At 40.9% G+C, this 7,901-nt stretch overlaps 1 non-coding gene across 1 annotated transcript; it reads left to right on the top strand.

Moving 5' to 3' along the window:
* The first annotated feature begins 6,702 nt into the window (after positions 1–6,702).
* LOC128580192 (U1 spliceosomal RNA) lies at positions 6,703–6,865 on the top strand. Its single transcript, XR_008378524.1, has one exon. It is a non-coding gene; the product is annotated as a U1 spliceosomal RNA (small nuclear RNA).
* Positions 6,866–7,901: the final 1,036 nt, after the last annotated feature.

Here is a 7,901-nt window from a genome sequence, read left to right on the forward strand (position 1 = left end):
TGTTTTCCAGATATATGATATCATCTGCGAAGAGTGAAAGTTTGATCTCTTCTGATCCTATGTGGATACCCTTGATGGCCTTTTCTTTCCTAATTGCAATGGTTAAAACTTCCATTACAATGTTAAAGAGCAATGGAGACAATGGGAAACCTTGCCTGGTTCCTGATCTAAGTGGAAATGATTTCAATTTAACTCCATTCAATATGATATTGGCTGTGGGTTTGCTGTAGATGGTCTCTATTAGTTTAAGAAATGTCCCTTCTGTACCAATTTTCTTAAGTGTTCTGATCATGAAGGGATGCTGGATATTATCAAAAGTTTTTTCTGCATCAATTGAAAGAATCATATGGTCCATATTTTTTAGTTTGTCTATGTGCTGAATTACATTTATAGATTTACATATATTGAACCAGTCTTGAGACCCTGGGATAAATCCCACTTGGTCGTGGTGTATAATTTTCTTGATGTGTTGTTGGATTCTGTTTGTTAGGATCCTATTGAGTATTTTAGCATCAATATTCATTAGTGATGTTGGTCTATAATTTTCTTTTCTTGTGGGTCTTTCCCTGGTTTGGGGATCAAGGTGATGTTTGCTTTATAGAATGTGTTTGGTAGTATTCCTTCTTTTTCTATATTTTGGAAGAGGTTTAGTAATATAGGTACTAGTTCTTCTTTAAAGATTTGGTGAAATTCTGACGTAAAGCCATCTGGTCCTGGGCTTTTCTTTTTAGGGAGATTTTGTATAGTTGATGCTATTTCAGAACTTGATATAGGCCTGTTCAAAATTTCCACATCATTCTGGCTAAGTCTTGGTAGGTAGCGTACTTCCAGGTATTGGTCAATTTCTTTCAGATTTTCATATTTCTGAGAGAGTTTCTTGTAGTATTCGTTAAGGATTTTTTTGATTTCTGAGGGGTATGTTATTTCATCGTTACCATTTCTGATTGATGAAATTAGAGATTTTACTCCTTTTTTTCCTGGTTAGGTTGGCCAAAGGTTTATCTATTTTATTGATCTTTTCAAAAAACCAACTTTTGGATTTATTGATCTGTTGTATAATTCTTTTGTTTTCAATTTCATTTAATTCTGCTCTGATTTTGATTATTTCTTTTCTTCTGCTGGGTTTGGGGTTGGAGTGTTCTTCCTTCTCCAGTTGCTTGAGATGTCCCATTAAGTTATTAACTTCCTCTCCTTCCGTTTTCTTGAGGAAGGCTTGCAGTGCTATAAATTTCCCTCTTAGGACTGCCTTTGCAGTATCCCAAAGTTCTGGTAATTCGTGTCTTGATTGTTGTTTTGTTCCAAAAATGTGGTGATTTCCTTCTTAATCTCGTCTATAACCCATGTATCCTTCAGCATAAGGTTGTTTAGCTTCCATGTTTTTCTATGGGTATGCAGGTTCCTGTTGTTATTGAGTTCAACTTTTATTCCATGATGGTCTGAGAAGATGCAAGGAATAATTTCTAGTTTTTTAAATTTGCTGAGGTTAGATTTGTGGCCTAGGATGTGGTTGATCTTGGAGTATGTTCCGTGGGCTGATGAGAAGAATGTATATTCAGTTTTGTTGGGATGAAATGTTCTGTAGATGTCTGTTAAGTCCAGATGTTGATCTATCCAGCACTGCTAAAGGGGTGTTAAAATCTCCAACTACTATGGAACTGGAGGAAATCAAGTTGCTCATGTCTGTTAGAGTTTCTCTTATAAATTGAGGTGCGTTGTGATTGGGTGCATAAATATTAATAATTGAAATCTCATCATATTGAGTATTACCTTTAACAAATATGGTGTCCATCCTGATCCTTCCTTATTTCAGTTGGTTTAAAGCCTGCGGCATCTGTGAATAGGATTGCAATGCCTGCTTTTTTCTGCTTTCCATTTGCCTGGAGTATAGATGATCATCCCTTCACCTTGAGTCTATATCTGTCTTTTAATGTAAGATGCGATTCTTGGATGCAGCAGATATCTAGTTTGAGTTTTTGTATCCAGTCAGCCAACCTGTGTCTCTTCAGAGGACAATTTAAAGCATTCACATTAATTGAAAATACTGATAAGCCTTTTGAGAGTCTGGTGGACATTTTTAATCCTTTTGCGACTGTGGAAGTTGGAATTTGATCAAAATTTTCTGGGTGGGTTTACTTTTGTGGTGGAGGATTACGCTGGTCTCGATAGATCTGAGAATATCCTGGAGAGCTGGTTTAGTTATGGCAAATTTCTTCAACATGTGAATGTCATTGAAGTATTTAATTTCTTCGTCATAAATGAAACTCAGTTTAGCTGGGTACAGGATCCTGGGTTGAAAGTTATTTTGTTTTAGGAGATTAAAAGTTGATGAGCATCCTCTTCTAGCTTGAAAGGTTTCAGCAGAGAGATCTGCAGTTATTCTAATATTCTTGCCCTTGTAGGTGACAGTTTTCTTTCGTCTGGCTGCTTTCAGAATTTTCTCCTTCATATTAACTTTAGTGAAATTGATTATGATGTGTCTGGAGGATGTCTTATTCAGATGGAGTCATGCTTGAGTTCTGAAACTGTCTGCTATCTGAATTTCAGAATCTCTTGGTATGTCTGGAAAGTTCTCCTTCATAATCTCCTGGAGAAGAGACTCTGTGCCACTTTGTCACATTCAGGGATCCCTATAAGACAAATGTTGTTTTTCTTCAAATTATCCCAGAGCTCTCTGAGAGTGATCTGTTTTTGCCCTCCATTTCTCTCCCTCTTTTAGAGTTTGGGAGTGTTCGAAAGCTTTGTCTTCAATGTCATAAATCCTTTCTTCTGCTTGCTCCATTCTGTTACTGAGGGATTCTACTGTGTTTTTCAGATCTTTGAGGGCTGCAACTTCTTGTCTCAATGTGTCAAAATCTTTGGTCATTTGGTCTTTGAATTCTTGAGATATCTTTTGGGTTACTGCTTGGAATTCTAATTCGATCTTATTTGCTATCCAGATTCTGAATTTGATTTCTGACATCTCAGCTATTTTTTTCTGCATGGGATCTTGTGCTGTGTCTGCCCCATTGATCCTTGGGGGAGTTGATCTACTCTGATTATTCATATTGTCAGAGTTTTTCTGTTGATTTTTGCCTCATGATTGTTTTTCACCATTGCCTTTGTCCATCCTCAGAGTTGGGGAGGTGTCTCTCCAGGATTAGACCCCAGCGGGATCACTCTATTGTTGCTGGATCTTTGTAGGGAGTGACCCTGTGTAGTTCCTCTGTGGCTGCTTCAGCCAGGGAGTTCTGATTGTGGAAGCAGCTCCAGAGTGTGACACACCCGGATCCAGCAACAGGGCGAGAGGTGTTGCGTACAGTTCTGGGAGTGCCTGGTGCCCAGTGACTTTGGCACAGAGAGCCCAAGGCTCCAGCAGTCTCTGGCCAGGAGAAGGGCTCTGTACAGAGGCAGGGAGGGTTCCGGAGGGCACGTGGCTACCAGAGTCCCTGGCCAGATGTGTGGGCCGGTGTGGAGGCAGTGAGGGTACAGGAGGGGGGACGTGGGGTTGTGCAGCTCCCGTAGTTCCTGGTCAGGGCATGTGGAGGCCCGTCGAGCGCAGGTCACAGCTCGGGGGTCGTGGTGCAGCTCTTATGGAGGTCCGGGCGGTGCCAGTCCCAGGAGTTTGAGGTTGCTATGACCTGTGATGCCATGGCACTCTACCCAGGGCAGCAGCCCGAGGCTCCGGTGTGCCAAAACTCGTCTCACTCTGCCCCTGAGGGTTAAGGCTGTAAGGCAGCTCAGTCCCTGCCTTTAGGCTGTTCAGTCACTAGGTTACTAGCTCCTGCCCGATCCTTGCTCTGCAACCCTGAGGGTGGAGCTTGCTGGGGCAGTTCTCTCACAATGGCTCCCTGCAGCCCACAGTCGAACACTATTAGCTCCATCCGGCTCAGCAGCTCAGTCTGGGGCCCTAGACAATGCCCAAAGTTCTCTGCACTCCTGCTCAAGCTCTCCCCAAGGCAGTTCAACTGAGTACCAAGTCAAAAAACACCAAAACAGTTCACAGGTAAGGCCTTTCCAGTTTGCAGTCTCACTGCTGCTTGTACTTAGGGGGGATTAGGTGGATCGAACACACGGAACCAGTTGCCAGTTTTCCACTGTTTTGGTCCTCCTCCTGGGTTCCAGAATTCCCTTGCTGATTCCCTGTATCCTCAAAGGGATGATTATAGGCAGATCCCACCAGCCAGAGATGCCTGGAGTCTTATCTCCCCAGACTCACGGTGCCCAGTTGCAGGGAAGCTGTTACTCGGCCGCCATCTTGCTCCACCTTCTGGACTTGGTTTAGATTAGCAGTTCTCAACCTGTGGGTTGTGAGCCCCAGGAACTGTATTAAAGAGTTGTGGCATTAGGCAAGTTGAGAACCACTGGTTTAGATGATCCCAATTTGGTTGGCACCATCCAAAGCGTCATAATCAGAAATGAGTGGAACATATGCTGCTTTCTCACCATCAGGCCTGATCAAGGTGTTGACCTTGGCTATGTCAATGTCATAAAGCTTCTTCACAGCCTGTTTGATGTGGTGCTCTTTGACTTTGACATCCACAATGAACACGAGTGTGTAATGTTGTCTTCTGTCTTCTTGGTGACAGACTCAGTGGTCGGGGGAACTTGATGATGGCTAGTGGTCAAGCTTGTTTCTCCTGGGGGCGCTCTTCCCAGGATATTTGGGCTGCCTCTGGAACCACAGACTCTTTGGCTGCCTGGGGTGATGTATAGATCTTTTTTTTGTGGCTGTGGATGCCTTTTAGCACTGCCTTCTTGGCCTTCAATGCCTTTGCTTTGGCTTTGGCTTTGGAGAGGGCAAGAGCTTCCTTCTTTGCCTTTGGGGCCATCTTGTGAAAAGAATCTTGTTTATTTATTTTTTTTGAGATGGGTCCTACTCACCCTGGATAGAATGCCGTGGCATCATACTGCACAGCAACCTCAAAGTCTTGGGCTTAAGCAATCCTCTTGACTGAGCCTCGGAGTATGTGGGACTACAGGTGCCCACCACAATGCCTGGCTATTTTTAGAGATGGGTCTCACTCTTGCTGAGGCTGGTCTTGAACTCCTGAGCTCAAGTTATCCACCTGCCTTGGCCTCCCACAGTGCTAGGATTACAGGCATGAGCCATCTCGCCCTGACAATTTGCCTTTACTTTTTAAAAAATGAACAATTAGAGTTTGGGGCCCAGCAGAGTTTAGAAAGGTGTGATATACTTTGAGGAGCAAGCAGATCACAGATTAAAAAGTGAAAGTGTTGCAAGTATCCAAATTCAAAGATTCCAACCACTCATCAAACTTTTAATGAGATTTGCTGGTTTAAAAGAAAAAGACATTTTACTGCATCAGGCTCAAGGGTTGCTCTCCATGGTGTTGACTCTATTCTCCTTGACAACCAAAATCTTGCAAATTTGAATTATTACCATAAAATGTTATAATACTCTTTTCAATATAATCAATACCAAATAAGCACGAATATTCATAGATTGTAAAAATATAGTAAAGTCAACAGGTTTTTTTTTTTTTTGCAGTTTTTGCCCAGGGCTGGGTTTGGTCCCATATACCACCTCTGGTATATGGGACCAGAGCCCTACTCCTTTGAGCCACAGGCGCCACCTGGTTCTTTTTTTTTTTTAAAAGCCTCAAATGGTCACTCTGGGTAGAGTGCTGTGGCATCACAGCTCACAGCAACCTCAAACTCCTGGGCTCAAGCGATTCTCCTGCCTCAGCCTCCCAAGCAGCTGGGACTACAGGCGCCTGCCACAATGCCCAGCTATTTTTTGGTTGCAGCCATCGTTGTTTGGCAGGCCCGGGCTGGATTTGAACCCGCCAGCTCAGGCGGGTACCTTAGCTGCTGGTACCCGCCTGAGCTGGCTGGTACCTTAGCTGCTTGAGCCATAGGCTGAGCCTCTGTTTCTTTCTTCTTCTTCTTTTTTTTTTTTTTAAGTCAACCTACTGCTTAATTATCTTCAGAGCTACTTGCTGGAGTTGTGTGTGTGAATGGAGTGACCCTACTTTGCATAGAATATTTCCTGTTACATCTGAATATCTACAGCATTTCCTGTTATTGAAAAAAATGCCACCTTACACAGTTTTATGGTATTATGGCCGATTTATGTTAACTATAGTGTTTTGAAAATTTACAAAGTATTTTCTCATGCATTATCACCTTTCTGGCGGTCCCTCAACATGGGAAGTATTGCCCAGTTTAGAAATCTGATTCTTTGGTTTTAGCCTCTCTTTTCTCCAGGGGGAGATTTTTGGTTTATTGAGCTGTTCTTTCCCAAATTACTAAATTTGAAAGTACGCTGATTAACTGTTAATCAGCTTTTTAAAGCTGGTAGGGATCTTAGTGATATCTAGCTCTTTTGTTTTACAGATAAGGAAATTGAAGCACTGAGATTAATTTTAATATGTGGGAACATATTTAGTTAAGCATTAGACATGATTTAGGTCAAATTTTATTCATCTACTGGATATCAGACACTGCTAGATGTTGCAATGTGTAGTCTAGTCTATTTTCCAATTACATTTAGGCCATTTTTTAGAAATTGACACTTCATGATTATACATATTTCTGAGGCACAAGTGATATTTTGATACATGTATACATTAATTATCAAATCAGGGTAATTAGCATGTCTGTAACCTCATACATTTATCATTTCTTTATAGTAGAACATTCCAAGTCTTCTAGCTATTTTGTTTTTTTAAAAAATTAAAAGAAATTAAGAATATTATGGAAATACTTACCTGGCAGGGGAGATACCCTGATCACAAAGGTGGTTTTCCCAGGGCGAGACTTACCATTGCACTCTGGATGTGCTGACCTCTGTGATTTCCCCAAATGTGGGAAACTCGATTGCATAATTTGTGGTAGTGGGGGACTGCGTCCGCACTTTCCCCTGTTAAAAAAAAAATTATGGAAGTACAAACATTTTGGTTACATATAATTCTTAGGTATCATTTGAGTCAAAGTTACAAGTATGCCTTTCATCCACAAAGTGTGTATTGTACGCATTAGGTGTGAATTTACTCATCCCCTCCTCCTCCACTTCACTGACTCTGTGGAGTTTTACTTCCATATATGCACATAAATGTTGATTGATTAGTTCCAATTTAGCATTGAATACCTATGGTGTTTGTTTTTTCACTCTTATGGTGCTTCACTTAGAAAAATGGTCTCCAGTTCCATTCAGGTTGTTACAAAAGATACCAAGTCATCATTCTTTGGTTAATGTCTGGGTAGTATTTCATGGTATGCAAATACCACATTTTATTAATCCACTCATGTATTGATGGACACTTGGATTGTTTCTACATTTTCATGATTGTGAATTGTGCTGCTATAAACTTTCAAGTGCAAAGTGTCTTTTTAAATAGGATGTCTTTTTTTCATTTGCGTAAATACCAAGTAGTGGGATTGCTGGATAGAATGGTAGGTCTACTTTTAGTTCTTTGAGGTGTCTGTGTACTACTTTCGATAGAGATGGTACAACTTGCAGGCCCTCCAGGAGTTGTTTACTTTTGTTGTTGATGTGATTGCATTTGGGTTCTTCAGAAATTCTTTGCCTAGGCCAATACCTCTTAAGAGTTTTTCCAACATTTTCTTGTAGTATTCTTATAGTCTCATGCCTTAGGTTGCTATTTTGAAATATACAATATATTACTAACTGTAATCACCCTACTGTGCTATCAAACACTAGACATTATTCCCTCAGTTTTTTTGAATCCATTAATCAACTTCATTGCCCCCTCAGGCCCTCGGGCCATTTTTGACTAAAGATTACAATATGAAAGGCTCTTGTCCAATTGAGAAATATTATCTGATATAAAAAATAAACGTAATTCTAAAAGCCTTTTAGTAAAGTAATATAAATAGTAAATCTCCCCCCTGAGATTAAAATGTAGTAACATTGCTTTTTCTAAAATTCTGTAAAAAAT

Source organism: Nycticebus coucang, chromosome 2, assembly GCF_027406575.1.
Source record: "Nycticebus coucang isolate mNycCou1 chromosome 2, mNycCou1.pri, whole genome shotgun sequence".
Taxonomy (NCBI): Eukaryota; Metazoa; Chordata; class Mammalia; order Primates; family Lorisidae; genus Nycticebus; species Nycticebus coucang.